At 53.2% G+C, this 15,831-nt stretch overlaps 1 long non-coding RNA gene across 1 annotated transcript in view; it reads left to right on the forward strand.

Annotated features, from left to right (window-relative positions):
- Positions 1-1,072: 1,072 nt before the first annotated feature.
- Positions 1,073-15,831, forward strand: part of LOC149128289 (uncharacterized) — a 57,460-nt gene continuing 42,701 nt past the window's right edge. Inside the window, exon 1 of the long non-coding RNA XR_016216696.1 lies at positions 1,073-1,816. This is a non-coding gene — a long non-coding RNA (uncharacterized LOC149128289). The remainder of the gene's footprint in view (positions 1,817-15,831) is intronic.

Below are 15,831 nucleotides of genomic sequence, written 5' to 3' on the forward strand. Positions count from 1 at the left end.
GGTGCCCCATGGCCACCCGCACACCAGGACCGGGCCAGGTAGCCTGGTAACCAGGCTGAGCACACGGAAGAAGTAGCCTGGCTCTAGCTGACGGCAGGCCCGAAGCGTGCAGGGTTGACAAGGGCGAGGTCCCTGAGGCAGGAATCCCACCCAGTGGGCTTTGAGCTGTGACGGGGAGGTGGGGGGAGGGTGGGAGGTGGGAAGGAGGACCTGACCCCGGCTCTCGCCAAGGACTCTGGGGAAGAACTGAGGTGAACGCCTCCACTTCTTTAGGAGGGGTGAGGCTGGATGTGAGGTGACCCTACAAGTGTCATTCATCAGCAGGCACAGCTGTTGGGCCCCCAAGAATGCTGGGCTCGCCCCAGTGTGTGCATGTGTGTGAGGTCTCCATGTTGAGGGGGTCCCACACTGACGCTCTTAGTCAACCTGGGGGCTGTTGAAGAAGAGGCGGGGTCTCTGGGGTTCTATGGAGTAGCCGGGGGAGGCCTGGGGCAGGAGGAGGCTCTAGCCCCCAGCCCCACTCCTCTTCTGCTCCAGCACCAGGAGACCTGGGTCCTCTGAGCCAGGGAGGTGGAAGCAGGTGTAGGCTGGGCTGGCTGCCTGTGAGGTGTGGGATGGAAGGGTCTGAGCCTGGCCCATTAGCCCTCCCTGGTGTCCCCCCTGGCTTGCCTTCCCCACAGCTCCAGGTCCTCCAGGGCTGGGGTTGGCTCTGGGGCTGCAGCCCCTCAGCTTCCCCACGTCTGCTCACTTAGCAGAGAGAACATACAGAATGACGACTCCTAGGGGAGCTGTGCCGGGAGCCGCCCCCAGCCCTCACCTGGCCCCCGGAGCTCCCTCCTCCCCGCCTGGAGTGGGCCCTGCCTCAGCTCTGGGCTGTGCAGCCTCCCCCGCCTCTTCATTCATTCGTCCACCTATTGATGAAGCCAACATTTTCTCCGTGCTGAGCACCAGGGTTGCAGAGGTGAAGCAGGCAATCCAAGGACCCCTCCGGAGGGTTCTTGCTCTGGAGCCACGGGGTTTCAGAAGCTGCAGGGGGTCACACCAGCTGCGTGTGGTCAGTGGTCCTCCAGGCCCCTGTCCCCGACAGTTTACATAACCGCAGCCCAAAGGGGAGAGGGGTGTACGTTGAGGGTGCCCCCTGCAGCCAGAGGCGTGACCTCCTTAACTTCCCATTTCACAGATAAGAAAACTGAGGCTCTGAAAGTAGCCTATTTGGCCCCTGGAGATCACAAGTGAGATTGGAACCCACGTTTTTCACTCCACAAAGCCTTTCCACGGCTCTCCACCCACCTTCTTATTCAACACAAAGCAAGCAGACCAAGCATGTTGGCGTGAGGGTGGGCGAGGGATGGTTGCTCCTCTTCTTTGGTGGCTTGGTTTTTGGGAAACTGAAAGTAGCCCAGTGCCGGAGGTTGCTGCCTTCCCGTCCCTGTGCCCGGGGCTTGGTGCCTCCCAGATCCCCACGGAGGGGACCCTGGGCTCCGGGAGCCTCCTCCCCACTCTGCCTGCCCTCGCCGCTCCCTCCCTGCCGCCCACTCTCATTGTTACCCCTGTGGTCCCCTTCCCTGTCACCCCCACCTGGGGGCCCAGGTCCTGTGCCCGCTCAGACCCCTGGCGAAGTTTCCTGTCCTCGCGGCTGCACTTTCCATGACACAAGAGGAAGTCAGCTGAGTGCGGGGCTGGGTTTTCCATGCAGCCGGGCAGGGTGGAGGCCGAGGTGGGGGGGAGGGCATGGCGCGCCCCCAGGGCTGGCTGTCAGAAGCTCGTTGGTCTCTGTGCTGGAGAGATACCTGCCGGTGCTGCCTGGCCACAGCAGGTAACGGGTTTGGTGTGCGTGTGTGTCTGTCAGACCCTCGGGACTCGGTCACTCCCAGCACCCCCGGGAGTTTGCCCTCCACGCAGGGATGAGAGGGCCACAGGGGATGTGGGGAAGAGGGGGAACTGAGAGTGAGAGGGAGGGGCGGTGGGAGGGGAGGAAGGAGGCTGAGAAACGGGGCTGGTGCGTAGTAGGACCTCAATGTTTGCTGAGTGGATGAGCGAGGGAGTCTTTGGGACAATTCCCAAAGACAGGGGGATGGCCTGGCAGCCAGAGAAGGAGGGCTTGGAGAGCCTTCCAAGTGGTTGTTTGTTGAATGACTCGGTGACCTGAGCCCTTGAAAGCTTCTACATCGCAGCCCCATTGGGGGCGCACAACCACCCTGGCTCAGGAAGTGGTAGGAGCCGGGTCATTAGCAGGGGTAGGAGGTTCTGGTTCTGGATTGGCAGCTGACGGGGGTGCTGATAGTAGCCACAGGTACCTGTAGGCGAGTCCCACCACTGTCCAGCATTGTCGACAGAGACCCTGGACCTCAGTTGGTCCCTCTATAGGATGGGGCAGTCGAGCAATCTGGGGCCAGCTCTGTCATCTTAGGAACCGGCCGGTGGCTGTGGGGGGTGGGGTGCAGGCCAAGTCGGCCGGGGTGGGGGATTCCTGGGACCTGGCTGGTCTGACTCCTGGGCTTGCGTGAGAAGGTGTCAAGGGCGGGGCTCTGCGGGAAGGGCGGAGGGCGTGAGCTGGCTCAGGCGGCGGCTCAGGGTGGCCGTCCCAGCCACAGGGACAGGTCAGGGACCAAGCCGTCCCTAACAAGCCTGGTTTCAGGTCCGGGGGGTGAAGCCGTGAGTAAGTTCCTCTGCGGATCTGCTCAGTCGCTCGCCAGTGAGCTGGTTGTTGACACTGAAGCAGAGCGAGCTGTGGGCAGCATGAGGCCCGGCCCTGCCTTGGGGAGCCGTGGCTCTCGGCGTGTGATGATGGTTTTCAGGGTGGGGGAAGGAGGAGTGTAGGATTTGGGGGTCCAGAAGCTGGCTTTACATCCCGACTAGCTGGGTGACCGTGGGCAAGTCACTTCCTCGTGCTGACAGTCATCATCTTCCTGTACTGAACTGCAGGGCTTCTGGAAGGTTCTATGACAACAATGTGACAGACTGGTAAACCCTAGCACACCTGAGTGTGAAGGCCTGCCCCCCCCCCGCGCCCCCCGGCCTCGTGGGCCCTACTCACCTTTCCCTAGCAGGTGCCTTGTGCCTTGAGACCCTCTCCACTCCCACGCCCACCAGGCCCCAGCCGGCTCCCCAGCCAGTGTATGCCAATCACATGTCCCATAGCCCACGGCCCTGAGGCCTCAGCCTCGGGGGTCTCCCCACTGTTGTTCCTGTAAGTGAGATTGGACTTGGTCAGCCACAGGGCATAGGTTTTGGCTGAGAAAGTGAGGCCACCTAGTAGTATAGACGGGTGGTAGCCAAGCCCCTGTTTCCAAGGTAGCACGTGAGGAACAGAGAGGGTAGGTGAATTCCCAAGGCACAGCCCCCTCTCGTCTCAGGCAGAGGCCCCTCTGGCCTTGACGGGGTTGTACCGGGTCAGCCGCGGGGGACAGCAGACCCAGCTCTGTTCCCAGTCAGGTTGCCTCGGCTCCGGAGCCCCAGCTCTCTCTGGAAGGGGAGGGGAGCAGAGCCTGTTTTGCAGGGTGTCCTGAGCATACACAGTGGGCGTCAGCAGGGTGGGGAGACCAGCGACTGCCCCCCAGCCCGTCAGAGAAGGGGCCGTGTTTCTGAGACCCACAACGCTAGTCAGAAATCACCCCCTCCCCTTTTCTTTTATTATGCCACCCAAGCCTTCTCCCAGCACTCAGCACCCAGCACAAAGCCATCTCATGAACAAACGAACGCGTAAATGACAGAGAAACTTTCAGCGTGGGCACAGGAAACAGGCTGGCACCCCCACCCCTGCCCCGAGTTTCCCGTCTATAGTTAGGCCTGAGGGAGCCGGGGGGAGGAAGTGTGCCCGTTCCCACCTCTGAGACAATCTGGGAAGGCGTCCTGGTGGGGGTGACAGCCAGGCAGAGGCCTGAAGCATGGATGGGAGTGTGCCAGCTGGGTAGTGGGATGGGTTTCCAGGCTGAGGGAAGAGGCAGGGCCCAGGCTCCCGGGTCCTGTGAAGGCCGAAGCTGTGCTGCTACCGTGAGAGGGTCTAGAAGTTGGGGGACCTGGCGTGAGTCCTGGCACGGCCATCCTGGGTCTCCCCCAAGGACTTGGTTTATCTGGCAGTCCTCAATCGCTAATGTGAGGCTTGGGGTCTTTTAAAAAGAATACTATTGACCAGAGCCCGAACACTTGACACAGTCTTTTTTTAAAAATGTTATTTTATTTATTTGAAAGGCAGAGCTACAAAGAAACAAAGCAGAGAGAGAGAGAGAGAGAGAGAGAGAGAGAGAGAGAGATGTCTTCCATCCACTGGTTCACTCCCAAATGGCCGCAACAGCCTGGGCTGAACCAGTCCGAATCCAGGAGCCAGAAGCTTCCTCCAGGTCTCCCACGTGGGTGCAGGGGCCCAAGCACTCAGGCCATCTCCCACTGCTTTCCCAGGCCACAGCAGAGAGCTGGATTGGAAGTGGAGCAGCCGGGATTCGAATCAGCGTTCCTATGGGATGCCAGTGCCACACGCAGAGGCTGCTATGTTACAGCACTGGCCACAACATGCAGCGTTTTTTAAAGAATGAGATGGCAAAAACTATAGCTTCTTTTTTTAATGCTCACACACAAAATCACGTTTTGAGAGCTGTCCGATGCTCACCAGGCTGAGAGGTGGTATACACAGAGGGCATTCACCTGGGGAGGGTAGAGAAAATGAACAGACAGGGCTAAGGGCAGGTGAGTTCCAAGCCAGCTGCACGGTAGAACACTATGCAGTCAAGGAGGAGGAGGAGGAGCTAGGTCCCAGTGCTCATGGCAGCCTGCTCAATGAAAAAAACTGAATTTCAGAACATTTATATATTGCAACTTTATTTTTCTAAAATAAAAATGGGTGACTTGAATAGGTGGGTAAGATGTTTCTACACTTCCAGAGGCGATTTTTCAGAATGTTCACCCGAGTGATAATGGGGGTGGCATTCGGCAGGGATGCAGAGTGAGGTTGCCTGGGCTTTGCTTTTTATTTATGCTCTATTGCATTAATTGTTTTCACAAAGTGTGTATTATGATCTTACGACTAAGTTTAAAATAACATGGAAAAGGTGTGCAGAAAATCTTTTTAGGAAAAATGTCCTATGTATTTGTGTTGTTATGTGTAACATAGAACATTTTTATAGTACGATTTTTCTTAAGAATAAAAATAATACATATTTATTGAGAAAAATCCATGCGTACAGCAGAGTAATGAGAAAAGTTCTGCCACCTTCACTCCTCCCTTCCAACATGGCTACTGTTGACATATTAGCAGGTGTTCTTTTATTTTTTTTCTGTTTATAATCACACTAATTATACTGTTTCAAAATTAGTATATATTTAAGATGTATATTTATATGAGATCTAACATTTATCTATGTCTGTGTATACCTATAAATGATAAAGATATAAATATACACAAATATATGTGTATGTATAATCTTTGAAAACTGCCTTTTTCTCTCTTAAAACATATCTTGAGAATCTTCTCATGTCACAGGCTTATATGACATTGCTTAAAAATTGACTCCATGGGGCCGGCGCTGTGGCGCAGTGGGTTAGAGCCCTGGCCTGCAGTGCCACCATCCCATAAGGGCGCTGGTTTAAGTCCTGGCTGTTCCTCCTCCGATCCAGCTCTCTGCTATGGCCTGGGAAAGCAGTAAAAGATGGCCCAAGTGCTTTGGCCCCTGCACCCACGTGGGAGACCAGGAGGAAGTTCCTGGCTCCTGGCTTTGGATCAGCACAGCTCTGGCCATTGTGGGAGTGAACCAGAGGATGGAAGACCTCTCTCTCTGTCTCTACCTCTCTCTGTAACTCGGTATTTCAAATAAATAAAATAAATCTTTAAAAAAAGTGACTCCATAATAACTAATACATAAACATCTGGATATTTCTTTAATCCCCAGTATTGAACATTGTTGTTATTTACTTTTTTTGCTAGTTAAAAAGATGGGTGATGAATATTTTTATATAGTCTTTTCTCTATTACCTTATTTCCTTTAAGTAGAATTTTTGTTTTCTTTTTTAATAAATCATTTTCTTTACTTCTCCTTATTTTTTTATTTGAGAGGCAGAAGGCAGAGAGAGAAAAAGCTGTCACCTGCTGATTCACTCTCCAAGCGCCCTCCATAGCGCAGCCCTGACTGAGGCCGAGGCCAGAGCCAGAACCCAGTGCAGATCTCCTTTGTGGGAGGCAGGAGCTCACTCACTCAAGTCATGGCCACCTGCTGCCTCCCAGGGTCTGCACTGGCAGGAAGCCGGAGTCAAGAGCAGGGCTGGGCATTGAACCCACGCACTCTGAGAGGGGACAAGGGAGCCGCACCAGCATCTTAACCACAAGGCCAAATGTCTGCCTGACGCCGAAGTCCTTTATAAACACTGAATGAGTAATCCTCACCCCGTTCAGCTGTGCAGATGTAAATGCTGAGACACTGAGGTTGCTTAGAGAGGTGCCCCTGAAGAGATGTATGACCACCTTAGGGACCGGCTTTTCCTTTCTTGTGACAGGCATTCCAGGTACCTGGGGCAGCCAGGGAGGGAGGGTCCCAGGCCACCCCAAGGGGGAGATCTGAGATAGGACACATACTTAATGATTTACTGAGTATCCAGGGCTCTCCTTCTGACTTGTGTCTGTCTTTAATTTGTGTATGCTGGGCCCCTGGTGGAGGTTCTGAGAAACCAAGGCCACCAGCGCTGTTAGAGATCAGGTTGAAGTTCAAGTTCAAGGCTGTATTAGAGATCAGGCTGAGGTTCCAGGGGACAGGCCCCGGTACAATCAGCATGGTCTAGGGGAAGGGCAGGTCCACACAGACAGTCTGGAGACGGGTCTCTCTCTGTCTGAGGTGGAGAAGGGGAGGTGCACCTTGAAACGTCCAGGAATGGGTCCCATGCTCTTAATCCTTTAATTTCTGCTGAGGGCAGGGCCATGTGGAGTTGACCCCATGGGATGGCCTGGAAGCAAGTATTGGCTTTGTGTGTGGTGATAACAGTGATGGCGGTGATGATGATGATGTCAGAAATGATGATGATGACAACAGTGATGATGATGATGGTGATGATGATGTCAGTAATGATGCTGATGGTGATGACAGCAGTAATGATGATGATGGTGATGATGATGTCAGTAATGACGATGATGGTGATGACATCAGTAATGATGGTGATGACATCAGTGATGATGGTGATGACAACAGTGATGATGATGATGGTGATGATGATGTCAGTAATGACGATGGTGATGACAACAGCGATGATGATGGTGATGGCATCAATAATGATGGTGGTGATGACAACAGTGATGATGATGATGATGGAGATGATGATGATGTCAGTAATGATGCTGATGGTGATGACATCAGTAACAATGTTGATGACAATCGTGATGATGATGATGTCAGTAATGATGATGATGATGGTGATGACATCAATAATGATGGTGGTGATGACAACAGTGATGACGATGGTGGTGATGACATTGATAATGATGGTGGTGATGATGTCAGTAATGATGATGATGGTGATGTTGATGATGATGCCAGTCATGATGACGATGATGGTGATAACATCGGTAATGATGATGACAACAGTGATGACGATGACAGTGATGACATCAATAATGACGGTGGTGATGACAACAGTGATGGTGATGATGATGTCACTAATGATGACGATGATGGTGATGACATCAATAATGATGGTGGTGATGACAACAGTGATGACGATGACAGTGATGACATCAATAATGACGGTGGTGATGACAATAGTGATGGTGATGATGATGTCAGTAATGATGCTGATGGTGATGACATCAGTAACAATGTTGATGACAATCGTGATGATGATGATGTCAGTAATGATGATGATGATGGTGATGACATCAATAATGATGGTGGTGATGACAACAGTGATGACGATGGTGGTGATGACATTGATAATGATGATGACAACAGTGATGATGATGACAGTGATGACATCAATAATGATGGTGGTGATGACAACAGTGATGGTGATGATGATGTCACTAATGATGACGATGATGGTGATGACATCAATAATGATGGTGGTGATGACAACAGTGATGACGATGGTGGTGATGACATTGATAATGATGATGACAACAGTGATGACGATGACAGTGATGACATCAATAATGATGGTGGTGATGACAACAGTGATGGTGATGATGATGTCACTAATGATGACGATGATGGTGATGACATCAATAATGATGGTGGTGATGACAACAGTGATGGTGATGATGATGTCAGTAATGATGATGGTGGCGACAACAGTGATGATGATGGTGGTGATGTTGGCAGTGATGTCAGTAACGATGATGAGGATGACAGCAGTGATGATGGTGGTGGTGTTGATGACAGTGGTTTCCCCTTGCTAACACACAGTGTGAGGGGCTCTAGGTAACGGCATGACTCTATTGCTCCAGTTAGCATGCTGCCTTCACAGATATGGGTGATGACACGAGGTGGTTCACAGATGAACATTTTTCTTAATAATTACATGTTTGCTTTCATTTATATTAATCTGTGTACTAAGACATACATAATTAGCAAACCAAACCCATGATTTATGAGAATGATATAATGTGTCACTTTTAGATTGTTTAAGGAAAACCACTGAGCTGGCTTGAAGGGAAGACGTGAGGTGAACAACAATCTGATACTTGGACCAGAGAGACATCAGGAGGGGAACTCTAAGCAGCTGACTTTCAGGGCCGTTTGAGGCAGATTCCGTTATTATCCCTACTTTGCAAAAGACAGAACAGAAGCTCAGAGAATTTAATGGCTGTGATTACACAATGTGCAAGTGGCAGAACTGGGACTTGAACTCACAAATTTAATTTTATATTTATTTATTTTTTATTTATTTGAGAGGCAGAGTCACAGCAAGAGGCAGAGTCATGGGGGAGGTGGTCTTCTATTCATTGGTTCACTTCCCAAATGGCCACAACAGCTGGAGCCAGGCTGATCCAAAGCCAGGAGCCAGGAGCCTCCTCTGGGTCTCCCATGCTGGGTGCAAGGGCCATCCTCCACTGCCCTCCCGGGCTACAGCAGAGAGCTGGATCAGAAGTGGAGCAGCCGGGACTTGAACTGGCACCCATGAGGGATGCTGGCACTGCAGGCGGAGGCTTAGTCCCCAGTACTGGCCCCATTAAATGTAATTCTAAAGAAACCATTTCAGTTAAGTATAGGACACACACCAAAACGTATATACATTCATAGCCTCAGTGCTTTCCCAAACTGAGCACACTTTTCATAAACAGAACCCATAAATCCCTTCTTGTTCCTCTTTCCTCTTGCTGCTCCCAACCCAACTGCCTACCCTTCTGACGTTTATGGGCGTAGCTTGCTTTTGCCTATTCTTGAATTGTATGGATGTGATATCATACAGTTCATGCTTCTCTCTCTCTCTCTCTCTCTCTCTCTCTCTCTCTCTCTCCATTGTGCTTGGGAGATTCATCCATGCCATTGTGCCCAGCAGGGGTCCGCTCTTTTTCCTTGCTGCATAGTATTCCATGTACAACTGTGCTGCGATTGATTTGGTTGTACAGAGCCTATGTTTTTTAACCTTGAAGCTCTACTGCCACCCACAGATATCTGCACGTCACAGGGTGAACAGGGCTTTCAAAGAGCCGGAGGCCAGGGAGGGTGTGAAACACTCAAAGCCACAACTTCAGAGACAGGTGCTTTCCTAGCTGCAGAGTGGCCTTGAGGTGGGGGGAGGCGGGGCCGACTGGATGCTCCCCTGGGGGCTGACACTTTATAGAGTGCCCCCCACCCAGAAGCACCGCAGCTCATATCCCTGACGGCTCCATCAGGGCACGGGTGCCTTCCCCGTACCATCAGGAGGAAACTGGGGATAGGGGACGTCACTCCAGTCCCCCATGGTGAAATGAAACAGAAACAGAAACAGGATCTGAATCACGTCTCCTGATACCACGTTCTGGGCTGTTTGTATTTTGTTCCAGCTGCTTGGTAAAATCCAGGGGCTGGGGCTGCAGGGCCTAGGCGACCCTTGCTGTCCCTGTGAGGATGCTGTGGGCTGGGATTCTGAGCCCCCTTCCGAGCAGGATTTTAAGCAACACATGTCTCTGGGTTTGGGGAAGTGAAAACCTACCTTCCCTTGAGCTGCACTGTGTTTATTTGCAAAATGGGGGCGTGGTCTGGTTATTGTGAACCACCCCGACTGTGTGGCAGCGTGGTCATCTTCCCGCAGCAGCTGGAGGCAGACGGTGCTGGTAGCGAGTGCCCCAGAGAGGCGGAGTGACCGCCCGTGGCCACGCTGCAGGTGAAGGCACCCCAGGCACCCCAGGCTCCACTGCATGGTGTCCACTAGGGGAGGCCTAAGGCCAGGACACACCCCACTCCGAGGGCTTGGGAACTACAAGGCAGGGACACGGAGGCCCAGCACAGTTGGGGGCTTACCCGGGACAGAGCAAGAAGGGTCAGAAGCCCACGACTCCCACGTCCCACCTTCCACAGTCGGGGCTGGATGTGGGGGTCTGCAGAGGACCCCCCCGACAGACTGGTCCCAAGGGGGCTTTCTCCCCGGGGACAGAGAGACCCCTTTATCCCCAGAACTCCAGCACTCACTTCCCTGGTGCTGTGGGAGTGATCCCAGCACCTGCTCTCTCTCTGGTCAGGAGCAGTAACTGAGATGAGGCAGGTCGACATGACCCCAGTGCCTGGAGCCCACCGCCTGCCACCCCACAAGCCCTGCTAATGAGGACAGCTTAGGAATGGCACTGCCTTGTGTTAGGGCAGGGAACTGAACACACACGCGCACACACACACACGCACATGCACATGTGATTCCCGAGAGAAAGGTGTTTGTAACAGAGAAACACAAGCCAGCTGTCAGAGCAGAGGGAGCTAGAGCATGCAACGTGGCAACCGTGGAAGCTTTGCTGTTCCCTTGATTCTGTAGCAAGACCACCCTGCCAGGCGTTCACAGCTGGGCAGCAAACCCTGCCCCTCAGGGCATTCATCTCCACACTGCTGGGGGCAGGGGAGGCAGGGAAGCCCCTCTGTGGGCTCTGGTGTCCAGGGGGACTGCTCCCGCTCCATGCTCCTTGGAGTGTAGTCCAACCACAGGTCCCTTGATGAGATGGGCATGGCAGGAAGTCCTGGGCTTGATGCCAGGGCAGTGCACTCAGTGGTGAGGTCTGGGTGGGGCATGGGAAGGAGAGTGTGGGCTGGAAGGAAGTTGGAGGTGGTCCTGCCTTCACTCTCAGCCAGGAGACTTCCTCCCCCAGGTAGCTCTCCTGGGTTCCACTCTGCATCAATTTTTCCCCCATTTTCTCTCTCCTCTCTGCTCCCTTCTGGCACCCCATCTCTGACAAAGCAGCTGGACAGAAAAGCAAAAAGTCTAGAATTCTGTGCTCCTGGGCTATTCCTCTGCTAAAAGCCAGTGTGGCCATAGGTTGTACAAAGAGGTTCTGGAGCAAATTCTGAGTTCAGATCTCTGGGGAGGACAGGGTGTTTATCACCTGAGGGAGGGTTTCTCATGCAGGGCCTGCCGCTTTGCTAGAAGCCTTTCCAGGGCCTGGATGACTGAAGAGAGAGGGCTGATGTCAGGGGTCACAGGGTGCCCCCACCTGGGTGAGGCCCAGAATGGTGCAGGGCACGTCTAGGAGCAGAATCTTCCAGGCCAGCATCAGGCTGGCCCCACAGCTCACTAGGCTAATCCTCCACCTGCGGTGCCGGCATCCCGGGTTCTAGTCCCAGTCGGGGCACTGGATTCTGTCCTGGTTGCCCCTCTTCCAGGCCAGCTCTCTGCTGTGGCCAGGGAGTGCAGTGGAGGATGGCCCAAGTGCTTGGGCCCTGCACCCCATGGGAGACCAGGAGCAGCAGCGCGCTGGCTGTAGTGGCCATTTGTGGGGGGGTGAACCTACGGAAGGAAGACCTTTCTCTCTGTCTCTCTCTCTCACTGTCTAACTCTGCCTGATTATCTTCCAGCCAAGGGATGTGCAAAGGTCTTGGGTATGGCTGCATTTTTCTCACTTCTTGTTATCCATTGGGTGGCCTTTGGGGCCCAGCTAAGGCTCTTGCTTGATCTGATCAGGGCTTGGGGACCCCCCAGGGGTAGGGATGAGGCATCCTAGCCCCAGCCAGAATGACAGCACCCAGGACGGGCAGTGGGGCCCCAGAGCTGGCCGTGGAGCTGCCAGGTCTCCCGGGCAGCTGCTGCTCCTTCCCAGGGCTGCTCCTGGCCCACGAAAACGTCTGCAGGCAGCCTGAGCCCAGGGTGGAACAAGCATGCTGACCCTGGGGCCAGGGCTGTGCCTTTGTGCCCAGCCTTTGAGTCCGGGTCTCAAGGTCTCCTTGGCACCTGCAGAGGGTTCTAGCCAGCCGTTCCCTCCCGGCCCCCACAGGACGAGGCCGAACAAGCTGGCAGTGTGGCTTCGTGCACTGTTGGCTTGCTGGGTCTTACTGCGGAGAATGCAACTTCTCACCACCTAGAAAACCACTGTGGGGCGACCTGGGCTTTTTTTTTTTTTTTTTTTTTGACAGGCAGAGTGGACAGTGAGAGAGACAGAGAGAAAGGTCTTCCTTTGCCGTTGGTTCACCCTCCAATAGCCGCCACGGCTGGTGCACCGCGCTGATCCAAAGGCAGGAGCCAGGTGCTTCTCCTGGTCTCCCATGGGGTGCAGGGCCCAAGGACCTGGGCCATCCTCCACTGCACTCGTGGGCCACAGCAGAGAGCTGGCCTGGAAGAGGGGCAACCGGGACAGAATCCGGTGCCCCAACTGGGACTAGAACCCGGTGTGCCGGCGCCGCAAGGTGGAGGATTAGCCTATTGAGCCGTGGCGCTGGCCGGACCTGGGCTTTCGATCTTTGTACAGCCAGCTCCGTGTGACCTGCCATAGCTTCAGGCTCATTTGTGTGTCCATGGTCTCCCCACGTTCTGTGATAAGGAGGTCCCTGCTCTGGCTGCTGGGGTCTGTCCCATTCATAGATCGTACAGAGAAGCAAACGGAGGCCCCCGAAACTCAAGGGACCCGAGCAGGTCCCCATGGCTGTCCTGAGTGATGTCTGCGACTTCCAGTCCCAATCCTGGGCCCTTTCATCCCGTGAGTCCCCAACCTCAGGACCCTCCCTGCCGTAGGAGCCCGAGGAGTTCACCTGCGCCAGCAGGTTCCCTGGCGTTTAGTCCACTGTTCGCAGCCACGGTGCGATTGCAGGAGCCTTGCCCATTCTCTCTCTGGCTGCAGCCCCGAGGGGATGAGTCACCGGGCCGTGGTTCTGTTGGCTGACCCCAAAGTCCCTTTATGTCCCACCACATTGTCCCATTTTCTCGATTTTTCATGGTTTCTTTCTGCATCACTCTGGGCCTCTCACAGTCTAGGCACAGCCCCTGCGTTTCCTGCAGAAAATCGCCAACCCAGCAGCTTGGCAGCAGTGGGCCTGCCGGGCTGATGCTGACCCCGGTGGTCCTGGCTTGTGGTTGACAAGGAGGCGTCATGCCGTCCGGTTCTGCTGTAGGTCCTGGGGAGCTCGAGGAGCTCGGAGGTCAGGCGCAGAAATGCACACAAGGAGGCCTGGCCTGCCCAGCCGCACCCCAGGAGGTGGTGGCCTCGTGGATGTTGGGCCCTGCCCTTCTGTCCCAAGGCTGGATGAAGCCCTGGCCTCCAGCTGTGAGTTTGGGGATGTTTGTTCTGACCAGGACCGGCCTGGGAGCTCCATCGGGCCAGGATGGGAAATGACCACCCCAGGTTCTTGGAAGAAAAATAGACTCCCTAAGTAGCAGAGGCGTGAGAGACCTGTTGTCACCCATGCCAGTTCCTCTCCTACTCGTTCAGATGACAGTGGGCAGGGCCGGGCTGGGAACCCAACCCAGGTCTCCCGCGTGGGTGGCAGGACCCCAGATACCTGAGCCGTTGTCTGCCACCTGTCAGGGTCTGTGTTAGCAGGAAGGTGGAGGTAGCAGCAGGCGTGGGCACCAAACCCAGGCTCTCTGAGATGCAGGGTGTCCTAACCACTAAGCCAAATGTGTGCTCCCAATCCTATCTTTTAACGCCGTTGTTGTAAATTTGTTGGCATGCCCTTGTTTATGGGAAAACATAAATCACCCCCAGAAATCCCCACCTGGAGGCCCCCACAGCCAGCCTCTGGCAGTGGCCACTCTGTGTGCTGACTACTTCCTGGTCTTATTCCTCACCTCTTTAGCCCCACAGTTCAATGTTTATTTATTTCAGTTTTGCTCTTTCTTTTGAAAACATTGTGTTTGCTCTTTGCAAAAGTAGCAGGCTCAGTGCAGAACATCTGGGAAGCACAGGAAGACATTTTCTTGCTTCTTCAAGCCAAGACAGGCCCCATGCCCCCACCTCCTCCAGGCGACCCCCGTGCTGTCACCGTGCTGTCACCGTGGTCGCCGGCTTCGGCTCCTTTGTGAGCTTTTGCAAAAGCTGTCTTTCGGCGGCTGAGAGCCTGCTATTTAGGGGACCCTGGGCTGTGGTTTGCTATGCAGCGGTGCAGCGTAGGCATTCCCCACGTTAATAAAAGCCCCCAGCCCACCGTGTGGTCTGTTCTGTGCACACTGAGCTGTGCATTTATTTTCTTGCAACCGTATGGGACAGGTGCTGTTATTAATTTTGCACACAGAGGAAGTGGCCTGAGCTTGGCCGAGGTCTGAGAGCCACGAGCCCCAGAGCAGCAACAGACTAGCGGTGCGGTGGCCTCAGCCCGCCGGCCTCCAAGGTCCCTGCTCCTCCTCCTCACCTTACGTCTCTTCCGTGTGCTTAATGATCTCCTGGTTTTATGTAACAACAGCAAATGACCGTTGGATCCTATTCGCCAATGGTGTTTATCCTGATGCCCGACAACATTTTGTGCGTATGCTGGGGGACTTCAAAACTTTAGTGGAAAATGGGGTTAAAAGGTGAGTTTATTTTGGTGCAAAAAAAAAAAAAAAAAAGAAAAAAGAAAAAATCCACTCCTATACAGGGTGTTCAAAACATTCGTGGAAAATACATGCTATGGGGAAGATGCTTGGATTTCAAATTCCCTTTGCACCGAAACAAGCCCGTCTTTGAATTCCATCTGAAGCCCCTGCAGAGAGCACCGGTATTTTTTGTTCACGTTGTCCTGTTCGGTTTTGAATGAGCTCGTGGTGTTTTATGGCTGATCTCATACTCGGAGGTCGTCATCCACATCATTAGACCCCCTTGGGGAAACACAGTCTTTATTGATGGTTTAGCTGTGCATGCAGTGGGCGATGTCAAGGTCCCGAGGCTGGACTGCTCCAGCAGGGCTCTCTTTCTGAGTCTGAAAATGATTCCGGGACAAATACGTTTCCACACCCAGCTGCTTCTGATTTCTGAGTAGGATATTGTCCCAGAGACTGAACTCCTGGGCCTAGGGTTTTTGTAGCTTTTAATTTATATTGCCAGAAGATTTTCCAGGTGGTCAATGACTCCATTCTTCAATAAGCAGCATCCTGTTTATGGCTGATTAGAGGGCTATGAACTATTACCTTGTTTTGATTTGCATTCCTTTTATTTCTATTGAAGTTAAATTTTTATCAGGCACCTGTGTGACCTTTTTGTGTATAAACTGCTTTGCCATCAAACCTTCTTCCATGATAGAAGTACCCTCCATCTGCACACCCACCACATGTTGCTACTGAGCACTGAGTAACTCAACTGGTAATTTAATCATATTTACGTTTGGATTTGACTTCATTAAAGTTTTCATTTAGATCTAAATTAACTTAAGTAGACATGTGCAATGAGTCACTAGCAGCTACTATATCAGATAGTGTATTCCTAAGACTTTCTACCTGGAATCTCAGTGGTTAATTTGAATTGATTTGTACAAGCTCTTTATTTATGAAGGC

This window comes from Oryctolagus cuniculus, chromosome 1 (assembly GCF_051225735.1).
Source record: "Oryctolagus cuniculus isolate XC-2025 breed Fujian yellow rabbit chromosome 1, ASM5122573v1, whole genome shotgun sequence".
Taxonomy (NCBI): domain Eukaryota; kingdom Metazoa; phylum Chordata; class Mammalia; order Lagomorpha; family Leporidae; genus Oryctolagus; species Oryctolagus cuniculus.